Raw genomic sequence first — 20,873 nt, 5'->3', positions numbered from 1 at the left:
TGCTGTTCCCACCCGCCTCAACACCGTTGGAAGGGAGGAGAACCAATTAAGGCGGGGGGTGGGGTGGAACGAGCAGCTGTCTACCCTTAGCAGGAGGGCTCCTGATTACATACCTCTCCTGCTGCTGCTGCTGCTGGCTGTCCAGCAGCAGACTGAAGGTGGCTGCTGCTGTGCACAGGTATATAAAGGCTCAGAGCCTATTATGACACGCGCAGCCAGCGTTCCATTGCCACATTCCATCTACTGCAGGCAGGATACCTGGCTGGCTGAATGTCGCTGAGAAGCTCACAGAGACCGCCATAAGCAACAGTTTAACAGAATGCCACAGACTAATCAACCAAACTTTTTGGGTTGGGTTCTCTTTTATAGTCTGCAGGCATTAAATGAAAGAAGTCAGTGTTCCAGCAGAGGGAGACAACGTTTCAGAAAAGGCATTGTAGCAAACCAAAAAAGAAATTTTAAGCGCAGCAGAGTAACCAGCGCACATACCTGTTAGCTCAGGTGAGTTTAAAAGGCTCCTGTTGATAACAAGGGCATTTGCTAAATAGATGGTGTGTGTGCAACAATATACTGAAAGGTCAATTATATTGTGCAGCTTATCTCACCACCTGTAGTTATTTAGGTGAAAGCTCCAAAATGCTTGCCTAATATGTCTGTTTATCCAAAAGGAAGTAAAAAGGGAGAGCTAGAAAGATAGCATTGCATCACATTACATGGCAATGCAATGCACAGTTGCTGAAGTTGAACCAAAATGAGCTTGTAATCTGGCTTCTGCAACTTTGAACATGAAAAATCCAATGAGGAGAAGAAAAGCAAAGCCAAAGAGTCCATCCCAAAATCTGACAAACAAGCAAAATGAACAAAAAACATTGAATTCAATTCTTTCTGATTTTAGAAACTGCATTAAAGAAGGGGTGCACCGGTCCTGGAGATACTACAATACCAGGTCAATGCGTGGAGTGGACAGAGCAAGCTCTTTTTCCATCTCCCTGTTCTAAAAATCCATTTAATATATGGTCCCCAGATAGGGGACGTATCAGATATTAAACTGATAAGAACAGATTTTTTTTTTTTTTTTTTTTTTTTTTTAAAACCACTCAGGTTTAGATATAAGCAAACAGTTAACCAGACTTCGTCATAAGTTATACTGCCACTTCATAAACATCATTGTGGTTTCTTTATTAAAGTATTATTCAACAAAAATACAAACAAGTAATCCTATGCCAGAGAAATTTCCAGAAAAAATATCAACGGTATTTAACCATATCCTGCCACTTAAGGTATTTCCACACACCTTCAGAATCTGTTCCACCACCACCACCTTCTCTTGTATCCCACAAATAGATTACATATAGTCTTGCTAAGATCAACCTAATACAATCATTTACTGTTAAATTTACTCTTTTAAACACACACAAATTTCTCACATCCCACAAGCTCTCCTGCACACACACCATAATAAACCACATCATCCTTTCTAGGCCACGACGACTAGCACCAAAACCAAACATAGCCACTCTCCAATCAATAAACTTCACACCAGCAACCCCTTTACACAGTCCACCCACACCTTTCCACACATCATACGCAAAATTACAATCCCACATAAGGTGCCTCACCGTCTCATTCGCTCCACAACCATCCCTTGGACATACTGCAGATCTTATGAGATCTCTTTTCTTCTGAAAATCCCTCACTGGCAAAATATTATGAAGGCCCATCCATACTATATCTCGCTGTCTATTCGACACACCTTGAATGCTTAACTTCTTCCATACCCGCGCAACTTCCATAGAACGCAATCCCACCACATTACTCTCACACTCATTCACACACATCTTCCCCATCACCTTCTTAACAAACGTAAAGTCTTTCATTGCAACTGCTAACAAATCATTCTTCCTCACAAACTTCTCAATCAAACCATACCACTCAGGACACTTAAAAGCAACAGGCACATTCTTATCACGCTTCACCCAATTCAGACCATACAGCATCCATCCAGCCAAATACTTACACATAAATGCCCCTTTATTATTCTTCCCAATCAAAATGACCGTAGTCTTAATAAAATGCAATGTTAGAAACACTTCAATATTCGGAAACTTCAGTCCCCCATACAAATATTGCTTAAACAAAATCTCTCTCTTAAGTCTTTCCATCCTACTGCCCCAAAAAAACACAAAAATTAGTTTCTCCACTTTTTTAATTTTCCTATAGGGCACTGGAAAAATACAAGAAACATAAAGCAAAATAGGGAGAATAACAGCCTTAATAATAAGAACCTTCCCTACCAAAGACAAAGAACGTAACTTCCAAAAATTCATCTTCCGCACAATCCGCTCACCACATTCATCCCAACTCTCATAACCTTTCAAATCATCATTAAAAAAAACTCCCAACACTTTAATTGCACCATCCACACCAGCCACACCATCCATCTTAATCCTATTGTCACCAAAACATTTAAACATGCATTTGTTCCAATTCACACGAAACGCTGACGCGCCACAAAAAAAATTCAACAACAATTTTACTCTCTCCATAGAGGCCACACTCTCACTCACCACTACTACATCATCCATATATCCTAAGACTTTCACAGTCATTCCACCACTCCCCGGCACTAACAAACCACGCACCACTTTCTCTTTCCGAATCATACACAGCAGTGGCTCAATCACACACACAAATAATACCGGTGACATGGGACAACCTTGCCTCACACCAGACCTAATACACACTTTCTCACTCAAAAACCCATTCACCAGAAATTCACTCACCACCTCCCCATACAATCCTCTCACGGCACGCACAAATTTCTCCGGAAAACCCATTCTACGCAAAACCTCAAATAGAAACACATGAGACACGCGATCAAACGCCTTTTCAAAGTCAACAGCCATCACCATACACTTCTGCTTTCTTACTTTACAATCCCACAACACATCTCTTAAAAGACACAGATTATCTGTCATACATCTACCAGGCACTGCACACACTTGATCTTTACCAATCACATCAGCTATAACCACACGCATCCGACACGCCAAAATTTTACTGAATACCTTGTAATCGGCGTTCAGAAGCGTAATTGGCCTCCAATTACTCAAACACCTTTTATCCCCTTTCTTATGGATTAAGACCACCACTCCCTCCTTCATTGAACCCGCAAGCATCCCATTCTCCCACATAAACTGACACACTTCCACTAAATCCATACCCATCACTTCCCACATCATAACATATAGCTCCACAGGCAAACCATCCTTCCCAGGCGTCACATTTTTCCTTGCACCAAACACCGCTTTCTTAACTTCCTCCTCAATCACTGCCTCACATAGACCAGAACATCCATCCTTATCCACCTTACAATCCAAAGTCTTAAGCACTTCTTCTTTCAAACTCTCATCCACCCACTTCCTGCCAAACAACTCAGCATAAAACGTGACCACTTCCTTCATTACATCCTCCCCACTCACACAAGCACCATCCACATCAAAAATCTCCTCCATACCCTCCTTCTTACCATTTATTTTTTTAAAGAAATATCTTGAACACTTTTCATCTTTATCAAGATGGACCACCTTTGACCTAAAAATTATTTCCCTTCCCTTCCTCTCCAAAGTCCTCTTCAAATCCTCTCTCGCACTTCTTAACAAATCATCCACATCCACACCACACATCCTCATTTTCTCCAGCCATTCCACCCTCATCATTAAATCTTTATATTGACTCCTAACCATGGCAGCCTTTTTATAGCCCCATCGACGAAAAAACTTTTGCACTTCATACTTCATCCAATCCCACCACACCAACACACTTTCAAACTTACTCTTTTGAGATTTACACCAACTATATTTTTTCTTAAAATCATTCACAATTCTCTCATCCTCAAGCAAACTCACATTCAATTTCCACACACCTCTCCCATGCACCCGCCTTAAATCCCCTCTAAACTCACCTTTCAGGCACACATGGTCCGAAAAAGGAACTGAAAATTGAGAAAAACCATCACATATTATATTTTTAGAAAAAAACATCCTATCAATCCTAGATGTTATCCCACCCCTGTCAGCTTTATAGGTTGGTGGTGGTGGCTTCCCCAAATAAACCTCAGCAGCATCAAAAAAGAAAAAATCAGAAATAATGTTTGCCAATTTTTTTCCTGAGGCATCAACTTTCCCCTCAGTTACACAGTTAAAATCACCTGTTACTATCACAGGGATCCTACCAGGTAATTCTAAACATAATTTATCTAATAAACTTAACCTGTCTTCTTTTTTTGTAGGACCATAAATATTTATAATTTTAACTTTCCACCCCCTCCCACACACAACTGCAGAGATGCAACGACCCACCTCTATTACCTTATAATATTCAAAAACAAAATTTCTATTATTTAATACTATCCCAACTCCATCATTTTTATTCCCACTAGAGCCAGACCAGATATGCTGGCCATATGGCCAATCAGCGTCTTCCAGGGGTTCTTCTATACCACACTCCTGTAGACACATAATATCAAAAGAATGGTTATGTAAGAAGTCCAGAATCACAGATCTTCTAACTCTAGACTTTAAAAGTCTTACATTAAGGGACGCAATGTCCCAATTTGGTTTAGAGACCATTCTTTGGCTCAAAAACCAGAAACACCAGTCTCAGCAAAAAAACATGCCTTCCTTATCCTTTGTCATCCGGCGAACTCCCACTTAGCTGAAAGATAGTGGACTCCAAATTCTCCTCCAGGTAAGCCGTTGATGCAGGAGAAAGAGAAACCACTGGGTAATCCCGCTCACTCACCGGACTTGCCACGCATTGGCTACTTGATGGTTCAGACAACCGGGCCCTTTTATTCTTAGCGCGGTCCGGTTCCTCAGAAGACCTCACCCCAGTCTCAGTGAAGTCTCCTTGACCTCCAGCTCCCTCTTCATCCATACTTTCACTGCTCCAACTGAGAGCCGGGTCCCCTGGGATTTCCAAGGCTCCCTCACGTTCTTCACAAAAGGAGTCAATGAAACCCCCCTGATAGGAAGAAATGTCCATCTCAGCTGCCAGAACCTCTTCCACTCTCCCGGGCTCCACCAGTAGGTCAGCAGACGCCCTCACTGGAGCAGTCTCCACACGCTGTTCCACTACCTTCACCCTGGAAGAAACTGCGGCCTCAGGTGCCACACTCTTAGGCCTCGGAGAGTTCGAGACCACCTCAGAGTATGCCCTTGCCTTGCCCTCGTTCGCACGACGAGTACAATCCTTAAAGGCATGCCCCTCCATACCACAAGCATTGCAAACAATTGGATTGGTACAGTCCTTAGCAACATGCCCACTTTGGTTGCACTTGGAGCAAACAGGCACAGCAGTACAAACCTCTTGTAAGTGTCCGTACTTCTTACATTTCCTGCAAAAAACTGGGGCCTCAGGAAAGAAGAGAATACCCCTATCTCTCCCGATAGAGAAACTTTGGGGAGGGTAATGAACACCTCGAGGCTCCGAAGAACTTTCCCCAAATCTGACAAAATATCTGTATTTGCCAGTCCATAAGTTCTCCTCATTCATGATTTTGTGACTGTTGCTCACAAAGTCACAATGCCTCTTAAGAAAAGTCGCAATGTCATGTTCGTGCACAAAGGGATTATACATAAATATGACTAGGGGAACATCACCTTTGGAGTACAAGACTGTAAAAGTCAAACCATGCAAGGTTGGATTCTTCTCCTGCTCCCTCAACTTCTTATACAGGTTCCGGCAAGCCGCCATAGATTGCAACACCAAGACATACCGTCCTTCTTTCCGGGATTCCTGCAGGCAGACGATGTTTTCTCTTGTCACTTCCAAGATTTTGAAGATCACCTCGTGCACCATATACGACAGATTGAAACGCTCTCTGACAGCAGCATCAACTTCAATGCGGAATGCATTGCGAACCCGATTGTCATCGGTCCCAGCATAGCGTATCTTCACGCCCATTATGATCACTCTCTCGTTCCTCCTCGTTCTCCCCCTAAAGCAGCAACCGGCTTAAGCCATCAAGATGGCGATGCCGGAAGGCCAAGGGAAAACACTCAAGGACCCCAGACAAGACACTTGGTCTTAGCCAAAAGGCCGAGAAGCGATATCCAGAATTGGTTTCAAACAACGGAGCCACCCAAGGATCCTGAAAAGTCCATTTGTGGAGATGAGCTCCTGGACTCCCGTTAAGAAGACATGTTGTCAACCTCTAGATCCCTTACATGCCTGCACTTTTCGGCTTGCTGCTGCTGCAATCCACGCGTTTTAGATCTGCATAACTCCACCTCTTTAAACACAGCACCTTCACCCCCTGCTGTTCCCACCCGCCTCAACACCGTTGGAAGGGAGGAGAACCAATTAAGGCGTGGGGTGGGGTGGAACGAGCAGCTGTCTACCCTTAGCAGGAGGGCTCCTGATTACATACCTCTCCTGCTGCTGCTGCTGGCTGTCCAGCAGCAGACTGAAGGTGGCTGCTGCTGTGCACAGGTATATAAAGGCTCAGAGCCTATTATGACACGCGCAGCCAGCGTTCCATTGCCACATTCCATCTACTGCAGGCAGGATACCTGGCTGGCTGAATGTCACTGAGAAGCTCACAGAGACCGCCATAAGCAACAGTTTAACAGAATGCCACAGACTAATCAACCAAACTTTTTGGGTTGGGTTCTCTTTTATAGTCTGCAGGCATTAAATGAAAGAAGTCAGTGTTCCAGCAGAAGGAGACAACGTTTCAGAAAAGGCATTGTAGCAAACCAAAATAGAAATTTTAAGCGCAGCAGAGTAACCAGCGCACATACCTGTTAGCTCAGGTGAGTTTAAAAGGCTGCTGTTGATAACAAGGGCATTTGCTAAATAGATGGTGTGTGTGCAACAATATACTGAAAGGTCAATTATATTGTGCAGCTTATCTCACCACCTGTAGTTATTTAGGTGAAAGCTCCAAAATGCTTGCCTAATATGTCTGTTTATCCAAAAGGAAGTAAAAAGGGAGAGCTAGAAAGATAGCATTGCATCACATTACATGGCAATGCAATGCACAGTTGCTGAAGTTGAACCAAAATGAGCTTGTAATCTGGCTTCTGCAACTTTGAACATGAAAAATCCAATGAGGAGAAGAAAAGCAAAGCCAAAGAGTCCATCCCAAAATCCGACAAACAAGCAAAATGAACAAAAAACATTGAATTCAATTCTTTCTGATTTTAGAAACTGCATTAAAGAAGGGGTGCACCGGTCCTGGAGATACTGCAATACCAGGTCAATGCGTGGAGTGGACAGAGCAAGCTCTTTTTCCATCTCCCTGTTCTAAAAATCCATTTAATATATGGTCCCCAGATAGGGGACGTATCAGATATTAAACTGATAAGAACAGATACTACACTTGATCTTAGCCAAAAGGCCGAGAAGCGATAACCAGAATTGGTTTCAAACTACGGAGCCACCCAAGGATCCTGAAAAGTCCATTTGTGGAGATGAGCTCCTGGACTCCCGTTAAGAAGACATGTTGTCAACCTCTAGATCCCTTACATGCCTGCACTTTTCGGCTTGCTGCTGCTGCAATCCACGCGTTTTAGATCTGCATAACTCCACCTCTTTAAACACAGCACCTTCACCCCCTGCTGTTCCCACCCGCCTCAACACCGTTGGAAGGGAGGAGAACCAATTAAGGCGGGGGGTGGGGTGGAACGAGCAGCTGTCTACCCTTAGCAGGAGGGCTCCTGATTACATACCTCTCCTGCTGCTGCTGCTGCTGGCTGTCCAGCAGCAGACTGAAGGTGGCTGCTGCTGTGCACAGGTATATAAAGGCTCAGAGCCTATTATGACACGCGCAGCCAGCGTTCCATTGCCACATTCCATCTACTGCAGGCAGGATACCTGGCTGGCTGAATGTCGCTGAGAAGCTCACAGAGACCGCCATAAGCAACAGTTTAACAGAATGCCACAGACTAATCAACCAAACTTTTTGGGTTGGGTTCTCTTTTATAGTCTGCAGGCATTAAATGAAAGAAGTCAGTGTTCCAGCAGAAGGAGACAACGTTTCAGAAAAGGCATTGTAGCAAACCAAAAAATAAATTTTAAGCGCAGCAGAGTAACCAGCGCACATACCTGTTAGCTCAGGTGAGTTTAAAAGGCTGCTGTTGATAACAAGGGCATTTGCTAAATAGATGGTGTGTGTGCAACAATATACTGAAAGGTCAATTATATTGTGCAGCTTATCTCACCACCTGTAGTTATTTAGGTGAAAGCTCCAAAATGCTTGCCTAATATGTCTGTTTATCCAAAAGGAAGTAAAAAGGGAGAGCTAGAAAGATAGCATTGCATCACATTACATGGCAATGCAATGCACAGTTGCTGAAGTTGAACCAAAATGAGCTTGTAATCTGGCTTCTGCAACTTTGAACATGAAAAATCCAATGAGGAGAAGAAAAGCAAAGCCAAAGAGTCCATCCCAAAATCCGACAAACAAGCAAAATGAACAAAAAACATTGAATTCAATTCTTTCTGATTTTAGAAACTGCATTAAAGAAGGGGTGCACCGGTCCTGGAGATACTGCAATACCAGGTCAATGCGTGGAGTGGACAGAGCAAGCTCTTTTTCCATCTCCCTGTTCTAAAAATCCATTTAATATATGGTCCCCAGATAGGGGACGTATCAGATATTAAACTGATAAGAACAGATACTACACTTGATCTTAGCCAAAAGGCCGAGAAGCGATAACCAGAATTGGTTTCAAACTACGGAGCCACCCAAGGATCCTGAAAAGTCCATTTGTGGAGATGAGCTCCTGGACTCCCGTTAAGAAGACATGTTGTCAACCTCTAGATCCCTTACATGCCTGCACTTTTCGGCTTGCTGCTGCTGCAATCCACGCGTTTTAGATCTGCATAACTCCACCTCTTTAAACACAGCACCTTCACCCCCTGCTGTTCCCACCCGCCTCAACACCGTTGGAAGGGAGGAGAACCAATTAAGGCGGGGGGTGGGGTGGAACAAGCAGCTGTCTACCCTTAGCAGGAGGGCTCCTGATTACATACCTCTCCTGCTGCTGCTGCTGCTGGCTGTCCAGCAGCAGACTGAAGGTGGCTGCTGCTGTGCACAGGTATATAAAGGCTCAGAGCCTATTATGACACGCGCAGCCAGCGTTCCATTGCCACATTCCATCTACTGCAGGCAGGATACCTGGCTGGCTGAATGTCGCTGAGAAGCTCACAGAGACCGCCATAAGCAACAGTTTAACAGAATGCCACAGACTAATCAACCAAACTTTTTGGGTTGGGTTCTCTTTTATAGTCTGCAGGCATTAAATGAAAGAAGTCAGTGTTCCAGCAGAAGGAGACAACGTTTCAGAAAAGGCATTGTAGCAAACCAAAAAAGAAATTTTAAGCGCAGCAGAGTAACCAGCGCACATACCTGTTAGCTCAGGTGAGTTTAAAAGGCTGCTGTTGATAACAAGGGCATTTGCTAAATAGATGGTGTGTGTGCAACAATATACTGAAAGGTCAATTATATTGTGCAGCTTATCTCACCACCTGTAGTTATTTAGGTGAAAGCTCCAAAATGCTTGCCTAATATGTCTGTTTATCCAAAAGGAAGTAAAAAGGGAGAGCTAGAAAGATAGCATTGCATCACATTACATGGCAATGCAATGCACAGTTGCTGAAGTTGAACCAAAATGAGCTTGTAATCTGGCTTCTGCAACTTTGAACATGAAAAATCCAATGAGGAGAAGAAAAGCAAAGCCAAAGAGTCCATCCCAAAATCCGACAAACAAGCAAAATGAACAAAAAACATTGAATTCAATTCTTTCTGATTTTAGAAACTGCATTAAAGAAGGGGTGCACCGGTCCTGGAGATACTGCAATACCAGGTCAATGCGTGGAGTGGACAGAGCAAGCTCTTTTTCCATCTCCCTGTTCTAAAAATCCATTTAATATATGGTCCCCAGATAGGGGACGTATCAGATATTAAACTGATAAGGACAGATACTACACTTGATCTTAGCCAAAAGGCCGAGAAGCGATAACCAGAATTGGTTTCAAACTACGGAGCCACCCAAGGATCCTGAAAAGTCCATTTGTGGAGATGAGCTCCTGGACTCCCGTTAAGAAGACATGTTGTCAACCTCTAGATCCCTTACATGCCTGCACTTTTCGGCTTGCTGCTGCTGCAATCCACGCGATTTAGATCTGCATAACTCCACCTCTTTAAACACAGCACCTTCACCCCCTGCTGTTCCCACCCGCCTCAACACCGTTGGAAGGGAGGAGAACCAATTAAGGCGGGGGGTGGGGTGGAACGAGCAGCTGTCTACCCTTAGCAGGAGGGCTCCTGATTACATACCTCTCCTGCTGCTGCTGCTGCTGGCTGTCCAGCAGCAGACTGAAGGTGGCTGCTGCTGTGCACAGGTATATAAAGGCTCAGAGCCTATTATGACACGCGCAGCCAGCGTTCCATTGCCACATTCCATCTACTGCAGGCAGGATACCTGGCTGGCTGAATGTCGCTGAGAAGCTCACAGAGACCGCCATAAGCAACAGTTTAACAGAATGCCACAGACTAATCAACCAAACTTTTTGGGTTGGGTTCTCTTTTATAGTCTGCAGGCATTAAATGAAAGAAGTCAGTGTTCCAGCAGAAGGAGACAACGTTTCAGAAAAGGCATTGTAGCAAACCAAAAAAGAAATTTTAAGCGCAGCAGAGTAACCAGCGCACATACCTGTTAGCTCAGGTGAGTTTAAAAGGCTGCTGTTGATAACAAGGGCATTTGCTAAATAGATGGTGTGTGTGCAACAATATACTGAAAGGTCAATTATATTGTGCAGCTTATCTCACCACCTGTAGTTATTTAGGTGAAAGCTCCAAAATGCTTGCCTAATATGTCTGTTTATCCAAAAGGAAGTAAAAAGGGAGAGCTAGAAAGATAGCATTGCATCACATTACATGGCAATGCAATGCACAGTTGCTGAAGTTGAACCAAAATGAGCTTGTAATCTGGCTTCTGCAACTTTGAACATGAAAAATCCAATGAGGAGAAGAAAAGCAAAGCCAAAGAGTCCATCCCAAAATCCGACAAACAAGCAAAATGAACAAAAAACATTGAATTCAATTCTTTCTGATTTTAGAAACTGCATTAAAGAAGGGGTGCACCGGTCCTGGAGATACTGCAATACCAGGTCAATGCGTGGAGTGGACAGAGCAAGCTCTTTTTCCATCTCCCTGTTCTAAAAATCCATTTAATATATGGTCCCCAGATAGGGGACGTATCAGATATTAAACTGATAAGAACAGATACTACACTTGATCTTAGCCAAAAGGCCGAGAAGCGATAACCAGAATTGGTTTCAAACTACGGAGCCACCCAAGGATCCTGAAAAGTCCATTTGTGGAGATGAGCTCCTGGACTCCCGTTAAGAAGACATGTTGTCAACCTCTAGATCCCTTACATGCCTGCACTTTTCGGCTTGCTGCTGCTGCAATCCACGCGTTTTAGATCTGCATAACTCCACCTCTTTAAACACAGCACCTTCACCCCCTGCTGTTCCCACCCGCCTCAACACCGTTGGAAGGGAGGAGAACCAATTAAGGCGGGGGGTGGGGTGGAACGAGCAGCTGTCTACCCTTAGCAGGAGGGCTCCTGATTACATACCTCTCCTGCTGCTGCTGCTGCTGGCTGTCCAGCAGCAGACTGAAGGTGGCTGCTGCTGTGCACAGGTATATAAAGGCTCAGAGCCTATTATGACACGCGCAGCCAGCGTTCCATTGCCACATTCCATCTACTGCAGGCAGGATACCTGGCTGGCTGAATGTCGCTGAGAAGCTCACAGAGACCGCCATAAGCAACAGTTTAACAGAATGCCACAGACTAATCAACCAAACTTTTTGGGTTGGGTTCTCTTTTATAGTCTGCAGGCATTAAATGAAAGAAGTCAGTGTTCCAGCAGAAGGAGACAACGTTTCAGAAAAGGCATTGTAGCAAACCAAAAAAGAAATTTTAAGCGCAGCAGAGTAACCAGCGCACATACCTGTTAGCTCAGGTGAGTTTAAAAGGCTGCTGTTGATAACAAGGGCATTTGCTAAATAGATGGTGTGTGTGCAACAATATACTGAAAGGTCAATTATATTGTGCAGCTTATCTCACCACCTGTAGTTATTTAGGTGAAAGCTCCAAAATGCTTGCCTAATATGTCTGTTTATCCAAAAGGAAGTAAAAAGGGAGAGCTAGAAAGATAGCATTGCATCACATTACATGGCAATGCAATGCACAGTTGCTGAAGTTGAACCAAAATGAGCTTGTAATCTGGCTTCTGCAACTTTGAACATGAAAAATCCAATGAGGAGAAGAAAAGCAAAGCCAAAGAGTCCATCCCAAAATCCGACAAACAAGCAAAATGAACAAAAAACATTGAATTCAATTCTTTCTGATTTTAGAAACTGCATTAAAGAAGGGGTGCACCGGTCCTGGAGATACTGCAATACCAGGTCAATGCGTGGAGTGGACAGAGCAAGCTCTTTTTCCATCTCCCTGTTCTAAAAATCCATTTAATATATGGTCCCCAGATAGGGGACGTATCAGATATTAAACTGATAAGAACAGATACTACACTTGATCTTAGCCAAAAGGCCGAGAAGCGATAACCAGAATTGGTTTCAAACTACGGAGCCACCCAAGGATCCTGAAAAGTCCATTTGTGGAGATGAGCTCCTGGACTCCCGTTAAGAAGACATGTTGTCAACCTCTAGATCCCTTACATGCCTGCACTTTTCGGCTTGCTGCTGCTGCAATCCACGCGTTTTAGATCTGCATAACTCCACCTCTTTAAACACAGCACCTTCACCCCCTGCTGTTCCCACCCGCCTCAACACCGTTGGAAGGGAGGAGAACCAATTAAGGCGGGGGGTGGGGTGGAACGAGCAGCTGTCTACCCTTAGCAGGAGGGCTCCTGATTACATACCTCTCCTGCTGCTGCTGCTGCTGGCTGTCCAGCAGCAGACTGAAGGTGGCTGCTGCTGTGCACAGGTATATAAAGGCTCAGAGCCTATTATGACACGCGCAGCCAGCGTTCCATTGCCACATTCCATCTACTGCAGGCAGGATACCTGGCTGGCTGAATGTCGCTGAGAAGCTCACAGAGACCGCCATAAGCAACAGTTTAACAGAATGCCACAGACTAATCAACCAAACTTTTTGGGTTGGGTTCTCTTTTATAGTCTGCAGGCATTAAATGAAAGAAGTCAGTGTTCCAGCAGAAGGAGACAACGTTTCAGAAAAGGCATTGTAGCAAACCAAAAAAGAAATTTTAAGCGCAGCAGAGTAACCAGCGCACATACCTGTTAGCTCAGGTGAGTTTAAAAGGCTGCTGTTGATAACAAGGGCATTTGCTAAATAGATGGTGTGTGTGCAACAATATACTGAAAGGTCAATTATATTGTGCAGCTTATCTCACCACCTGTAGTTATTTAGGTGAAAGCTCCAAAATGCTTGCCTAATATGTCTGTTTATCCAAAAGGAAGTAAAAAGGGAGAGCTAGAAAGATAGCATTGCATCACATTACATGGCAATGCAATGCACAGTTGCTGAAGTTGAACCAAAATGAGCTTGTAATCTGGCTTCTGCAACTTTGAACATGAAAAATCCAATGAGGAGAAGAAAAGCAAAGCCAAAGAGTCCATCCCAAAATCCGACAAACAAGCAAAATGAACAAAAAACATTGAATTCAATTCTTTCTGATTTTAGAAACTGCATTAAAGAAGGGGTGCACCGGTCCTGGAGATACTGCAATACCAGGTCAATGCGTGGAGTGGACAGAGCAAGCTCTTTTTCCATCTCCCTGTTCTAAAAATCCATTTAATATATGGTCCCCAGATAGGGGACGTATCAGATATTAAACTGATAAGAACAGATACTACACTTGATCTTAGCCAAAAGGCCGAGAAGCGATAACCAGAATTGGTTTCAAACTACGGAGCCACCCAAGGATCCTGAAAAGTCCATTTGTGGAGATGAGCTCCTGGACTCCCGTTAAGAAGACATGTTGTCAACCTCTAGATCCCTTACATGCCTGCACTTTTCGGCTTGCTGCTGCTGCAATCCACGCATTTTAGATCTGCATAACTCCACCTCTTTAAACACAGCACCTTCACCCCCTGCTGTTCCCACCCGCCTCAACACCGTTGGAAGGGAGGAGAACCAATTAAGGCGGGGGGTGGGGTGGAACGAGCAGCTGTCTACCCTTAGCAGGAGGGCTCCTGATTACATACCTCTCCTGCTGCTGCTGCTGCTGGCTGTCCAGCAGCAGACTGAAGGTGGCTGCTGCTGTGCACAGGTATATAAAGGCTCAGAGCCTATTATGACACGCGCAGCCAGCGTTCCATTGCCACATTCCATCTACTGCAGGCAGGATACCTGGCTGGCTGAATGTCGCTGAGAAGCTCACAGAGACCGCCATAAGCAACAGTTTAACAGAATGCCACAGACTAATCAACCAAACTTTTTGGGTTGGGTTCTCTTTTATAGTCTGCAGGCATTAAATGAAAGAAGTCAGTGTTCCAGCAGAAGGAGACAACGTTTCAGAAAAGGCATTGTAGCAAACCAAAAAAGAAATTTTAAGCGCAGCAGAGTAACCAGCGCACATACCTGTTAGCTCAGGTGAGTTTAAAAGGCTGCTGTTGATAACAAGGGCATTTGCTAAATAGATGGTGTGTGTGCAACAATATACTGAAAGGTCAATTATATTGTGCAGCTTATCTCACCACCTGTAGTTATTTAGGTGAAAGCTCCAAAATGCTTGCCTAATATGTCTGTTTATCCAAAAGGAAGTAAAAAGGGAGAGCTAGAAAGATAGCATTGCATCACATTACATGGCAATGCAATGCACAGTTGCTGAAGTTGAACCAAAATGAGCTTGTAATCTGGCTTCTGCAACTTTGAACATGAAAAATCCAATGAGGAGAAGAAAAGCAAAGCCAAAGAGTCCATCCCAAAATCCGACAAACAAGCAAAATGAACAAAAAACATTGAATTCAATTCTTTCTGATTTTAGAAACTGCATTAAAGAAGGGGTGCACCGGTCCTGGAGATACTGCAATACCAGGTCAATGCGTGGAGTGGACAGAGCAAGCTCTTTTTCCATCTCCCTGTTCTAAAAATCCATTTAATATATGGTCCCCAGATAGGGGACGTATCAGATATTAAACTGATAAGAACAGATAAGGTTTCAACGCAATTTTATTGATTCAAAAGTATATTTACAAAGGTTTTAAAAAAGAACATTTATAACATTACAATAAAATGATAAAACATGATAATAATCAATTCAAGTTTTTTGTAAAAACACAATTTACCATCATAAAACCATTGTAACAATTAAGAAAATCATAATTACAGATGTACTTGGGTTTATTTAATTACCACTAATTGTGTTCCATAATTGTACACACCACATAGAAGCCGCTTCTTTTGCTCCATACAGTTTTTTATCTCTGAGATAGTAAATATACATTTCACTTAAAGCAATTTTTATACAGTCTGTTGAATCAATATGATCATGTTTGAAGAGTAAAATATTTCTAACTTTCCACATGGCATTTTTAAAACAATTAATAATAATCCAGGCAACTCGGAATTGTTTAAAATTTGGACACTTAAAAAGACCATAAAAGACATAAAAGTGATTAAAATCTTTCAGGCCACATGCCCATTTTAAAAGTGGGCCTACCTTTCTCCAAACCTCCTGTGCAAAATGACAATTCCAAAAGAGATGCAATACAGACTCACTTTCCCCGCATATATCTCTTGGACATTTGGCTCTCGCCACCAGCCCCCGCCTATGTTGAAACTCACGGGTAGGGAGGCACTGGTGGACGATAGCCCAGGCAAGGTCCTTGTGTACATTTGCAAGATATTTCCCGTACACATTTCGCCACACCGTTTTGGACCTTGCCTGTGAAAAATTGGAGACAGGAATTGTGTCCTCAGAGTGTCTGCAAGCAATAGATACCTTCCTTTGGTCCCCCAATATATCAGGCTCCAATTCCTGGAGACCTAAAAGTCTGACCGTTTTCTCAAGTATCACATACTGTTTAGGTGGGCACAGGAGCACAGGAGAACTTAAAGGTAGGCTAAACCACCTTTTAAAAATCATTCCTGCTGCATATTTTAAAAAATAACTAAAAATGCCATCAGATTTAAAAACCTTAAAACAGAAGCAGAAATACTTTATATGGAAAAAGGTAAAAAAATTGGGTACATCTTTACCTCCATTAGATTTACATTTGTACATCAGATCTCTTTTTAACTTTTCCATTTTTGAACCCCATAAAAACATAAAAACAATTCTTGTTACTTTCTTGATTTGTAAATTGGAAGGGGGAAACACCATTGCAACATACAACATAATGGGAATTAAAACAGCTTTAATAATTAAAATTTTACCTTCCATACTAAAGTTCCTTAAATTCCACAATGAGATCTTTTTTTCTATTTTATCCATTGCAGAGTCCCAGTTAGGGTCCCCCTCATTGGCTTGGTTAAAAATAATTCCTAAAATTTTTATGTGATTTTTCTGTATCACTATCCCAGGGGTCAAAGAGGAGTCCCATCCCCCCACATTAAAACAGTCACATTTATCTATATTTAATTTAAAACCTGAGGCTTCACAGAAAAATTGTGTGTTTCTCAATACCCTCCTCAGAGATGTGGAATCTGGACATAGTATGGTAACATCATCCATGTAACTTAGGGCTTTAAGTTGCATACCCCTACTCCCGGGAATAGGTACCCCTTTAATTACTTTATCTTTTCTCAGTATGGTTAATAGTGGTTCCATAACACAGATAAAGAGCAGTGGTGAGAGAGGGCACCCTTGTTTCACCCCTGATAATAGAGGAACCCCCTTCGTTAAAAACCCATTTACAGAAATTTGACTAAAACAAGAATGATATAAAAGCATAATGCGGGTTAAAATTTTCTCTGGAAACGCCATTTTTTTAAGAACCATAAAAAGAAATTCATGCGATACCCTGTCAAAAGCTTTTTCAAAGTCTAAGGATAAAATAGCAAGGTTTTGACTTCTCTCTTTTGAATACCATATGGTATCCCTAATTATGTTGAGGGACTCAGCTATGGTTCTTCCGGGAACACCACATACCTGGTTAGGGTGAATTAATTTGGCTATAAAGGGTTTTAAACGGACTGCAATAAGTTTAGCTAAAATTTTATAATCAAGGTTTAAAAGCGTAATAGGCCGCCAGTTTTTAAGTTGGCTCCTATCCCCTTTTTTATATATTAAAGATACCAGACCTCTCCTCCAAGATGGGGGTAATTTATTAGTATTAAAAGCTTCTTTAAACAATAAAAACATATCGTTCTTTAAAATTCCCCAAAAAGTCAGATAAAACTCAATCGGTAGACCGTCTTCCCCAGGGGCTTTCCCACTGGAGAAACTTTTAAAAATCTGTAAAAGTTCCTCACTGGTGAGATCCCTAGATAAAATACCCTGGTCTAAAATATCTAACTTAAAATCAAGGGAATTAATAGCATACTCTAAAAAGGATGGATCTATAACTTTAGTGTTAAAAAGAAGTTGATAAAAATTAAAAGCTTTTCCTAACATACCCTTAATATCATTTTCACCTTCAAGATTTAGGATTGCGTCCCTCCTCCCCATTACCTTTTTGAAGAAGAATCGGGAGCATTTCTCTCCTTCCTCCAGGTGCTGTACATGGGAGTTAAAAATTATTTGTTTTCCTTTTTCATTAAGAGCATTTTTTATTTCAGACTTAAGATTTGCAATATCATCATCCACATCAATACCAACTTCTTTTAGTTTAAAGAGTACTTGTAATCTCATATTAAAAACATAAAACCACTGCTTTTTCTTTTTTGCTTTCATTTTCCCTGCCTTAATAAAAAATAATTTAATCTTAGGTTTAATGCTCTCCCACCAATCCAGCATCGAGGCGCGGGGGTCTCTCTTTGATTGTCAGCACTGGTAGGCCTGCACAAACCTCTTTTGAATATCAATATCCTCTAGGAGAGTTGTATTTAATCTCCATGGGCCTCTTGAGGTATTTTGTTCCCCTGCTAACTCTAAAAACACAGATAAAACTTTATGATCAGAGAATAAATTAGATAAAAGAAAACATTTACAAGGTTTAAAGGCAGTAGAAGCAAATATGAAATCAATTCTAGAAGAAACTCTTCCATTGGACCATGTAACACCTGGATCCGCCGGCAAGAGTTCCTTCCAGCAGTCCTGTAATCTAAAATCATCAATTAAACTTTTCAACAAATAGGAGGTACGGTCTTTACGATTCACATCCCCACCCTGCCGGGATTCCCCATCACGTAAACAATTAAAATCTCCTCCCACTAGCAGGGGGGTTGACCCAACACAAAATAATGGCAATATTTCAAGTAAATCCGCCCTTTCCTGCTTCCCAGGAGGAGCGTACACATTTAATAAACGTAAAGAAAGTCCATTAAAAACAAGATGTATTAAAATAGCTCTGCCAGGTATAATTTCAGTCACAGATTGAATGATGGTAGAATGTCCACGGCAAAGTAGTCCAACTCCGGCAGCACGACAGTCATTAGCACCGGACCACACAAAAGCGCCCAGTTTCCAGTCTTCTTTTAAGTCCTTATAATTTAAATTACTCTGTATACCACATTCTTGTAGAAACCAGAAATCAAAGTCCAATGTCTCTAAATAAGAAAATAAAGCAGCCCTACGTGTAGGGCTCTTTAGGGACCTCACATTTAGTGAGGAGATTTTAAAAGGAACAGACATTAAGAAGAATCAGGATCTGAAGATGGGAAGAAGTCAATACACGGCACCTCCTCCTCCGCATCTCCAGGGGTCAGGATTTGTTTAATATTACCGGGATCTGAAGCAGGCAAAAAGGCATCATCCACTTTTGACTCCTCATCTGGACCTCGACATCCGTGTTTTCTTTGGATATCAGGTTGCTTTACGTCCTCCCGTTGCCTTTTCAGAGGCTGGGAGCTGTCCATCTTTTCCAAGTCCTGTGCATCTGCAGTCCTCATGGCGGTCTGGTCTATGGAACGGGTGTCATCCCTCTGGGTCGTCTTGTCCTCTGGTCTGGTCACGGAACTACTGCGACTTCTGGTTCGAGGACCAGGGCTCGACTGGGTCTTAGCCGGATCCTTTTTACTTCGTGCCCTAGAGGTCTCTCTATCCGACACACTGGTTGATCGATTAAGGAGCGTACCCTTTTTGCCCTTACCCAAGATCACCGATGATGGTGTGGCGAATCTGGGTGCTTGCTTAATCGGGGTACTAGAGGTCTCCTCAGTTCCACATAATGCCGGTGGTGCATTCATGCTGGATGAGGACCCTTCCTCTTGACTCTGAGATACGGCAACATCTAGAGCCAGAACATCGATCAATTCCACAGAGAGCGAACCCTCGGTTAATCTTATGCAACCCCTACGACCGTCCTTCTGTGGAACTACCAGCGGGCCCTCTGGCGGAGCCGTTGAAGGATTTGTTCCGGACCCGTCAGCGTGCGCCAACCCAGGTCCAGGGGCAGGTGTAGTAATACTCCCTCCGAAGTATTCTTGGATAGTCAGTTGACCTGACTTAAACATGTCATATGTTTTTGACTTTTTGCTCGGACAATTCCTGAAGGCGTGACCTGCCTTCCCACATAAGTTACATACGATCTCAGAGTCACACGTAGCGGAGGTGTGCCCACTCTTACCGCACTTGTTGCAAAAGACTACATGAGCCCTTGTACAATTTTCTCGTGTATGCCCATATTCATGACAATTCCGGCATTGAAGGGGCATTCCTGGGTAGCGTAGGAATCCCCTGACATTACCAATGGCAAAATTAGCAGGCGGGTGGTGAAGACTACCAATGCCGCTCTGATCTGGATGGAACTTCACCAGGTATTTCCTCTTCCCATTCCAGAAGCGCTGGGAGTTGAGGATATCATGTGAGAAGCGCACTGACTTGCAGTAACGCTTCAAAAAGGTTTCAATATCGCCCTCAGAGACGAATGGGCTGTACATGAAGATCACCAAGGGTACTTCCTCTTCACCGTACAGGAAGTCAAAGCTCAGCCCGTTCAGTCTCTCATCGTCCTTGTCCGCAACCATCAGTGCTGCATGGATATTATCACAGCATGATTTAGCCATAAAGGAAATGGTATATCGCCCACGGAATTCCTGATCGTAAAGACACAGGATCTTATCTCGCTCCAGGTGGAAGAACCCAAAAAGAATCTCATGCACGATGTACTGCAGATTCTTCTCATGGCGCTGGCATTCATCCACCATGATTCTAATGGACTGTCGCAGTGGAGTCTCCCCCACCGCAAATCCAAAAGAAAAAGGCATTTTCGGCCCTCAGGGACTAAGCCCTCCCCCAATAGTAACAAGGGAATGAATCCCACAAAAGCAGGAACAAACCCAAGACCGAGGGAGGGGTACCCCAAGAACTTACACAGCCCACTAAGCGATAAAGCTCAGCAAAGGAAAACGCCCTTATTTCCTCGGGTCGCCCCGAAGACAAGACGTGATCGCTCCCCGTTGTCCGGGGACTAAGCCGACCTGCCAATAGCTGCAAGGAGGTGAAGCTCCCTCCGTTAAGAGAGAGCGATCCCCCAAGGCCAACAAGTCGGGTACCCCAGGCACCTCCTAGCCGAGACCAAGGCAGCAACCTTTAGATCACTGCACCTGATCTTAGCCAAAAGGCCGAGAAGCGATAACCAGAATTGGTTTCAAACTACGGAGCCACCCAAGGATCCTGAAAAGTCCATTTGTGGAGATGAGCTCCTGGACTCCCGTTAAGAAGACATGTTGTCAACCTCTAGATCCCTTACATGCCTGCACTTTTCG

At 43.3% G+C, this 20,873-nt stretch overlaps 7 non-coding genes and 1 pseudogene across 7 annotated transcripts; all 8 read right to left on the bottom strand.

Annotated features, from left to right (window-relative positions):
* Positions 1–909: 909 nt before the first annotated feature.
* On the bottom strand, positions 910–1,125 carry LOC141212506 (U2 spliceosomal RNA; annotated as a pseudogene).
* A 6,101-nt stretch (positions 1,126–7,226) lies between these two features.
* On the bottom strand, positions 7,227–7,417 carry LOC141212563 (U2 spliceosomal RNA). The gene has a single exon (XR_012282288.1). It is a non-coding gene; the product is annotated as a U2 spliceosomal RNA (small nuclear RNA).
* Positions 7,418–8,532: 1,115 nt separating this feature from the next.
* Positions 8,533–8,723, bottom strand: LOC141212562 (U2 spliceosomal RNA). The gene has a single exon (XR_012282287.1). It is a non-coding gene; the product is annotated as a U2 spliceosomal RNA (small nuclear RNA).
* Positions 8,724–9,838: 1,115 nt separating this feature from the next.
* On the bottom strand, positions 9,839–10,029 carry LOC141212473 (U2 spliceosomal RNA). The gene has a single exon (XR_012282229.1). It is a non-coding gene; the product is annotated as a U2 spliceosomal RNA (small nuclear RNA).
* A 1,115-nt stretch (positions 10,030–11,144) lies between these two features.
* Positions 11,145–11,335, bottom strand: LOC141212560 (U2 spliceosomal RNA). The gene has a single exon (XR_012282285.1). It is a non-coding gene; the product is annotated as a U2 spliceosomal RNA (small nuclear RNA).
* A 1,115-nt stretch (positions 11,336–12,450) lies between these two features.
* Positions 12,451–12,641, bottom strand: LOC141212559 (U2 spliceosomal RNA). The gene has a single exon (XR_012282284.1). It is a non-coding gene; the product is annotated as a U2 spliceosomal RNA (small nuclear RNA).
* A 1,115-nt stretch (positions 12,642–13,756) lies between these two features.
* On the bottom strand, positions 13,757–13,947 carry LOC141212558 (U2 spliceosomal RNA). The gene has a single exon (XR_012282283.1). It is a non-coding gene; the product is annotated as a U2 spliceosomal RNA (small nuclear RNA).
* Positions 13,948–15,062: 1,115 nt separating this feature from the next.
* Positions 15,063–15,251, bottom strand: LOC141212496 (U2 spliceosomal RNA). The gene has a single exon (XR_012282250.1). It is a non-coding gene; the product is annotated as a U2 spliceosomal RNA (small nuclear RNA).
* Between the last annotated feature and the right edge of the window lie 5,622 nt (positions 15,252–20,873).

This window comes from Phyllobates terribilis, unplaced genomic scaffold (genome assembly GCF_046119375.1).
Source record: "Phyllobates terribilis strain yellow unplaced genomic scaffold, ASM4611937v1 Scaffold_175__1_contigs__length_3988992, whole genome shotgun sequence".
NCBI classification, from domain to species: Eukaryota; Metazoa; Chordata; class Amphibia; order Anura; family Dendrobatidae; genus Phyllobates; species Phyllobates terribilis.
The sequence above is the reverse complement of the archived record's forward strand: the minus strand, read 5'-3'. Positions and strand labels throughout refer to the sequence as shown.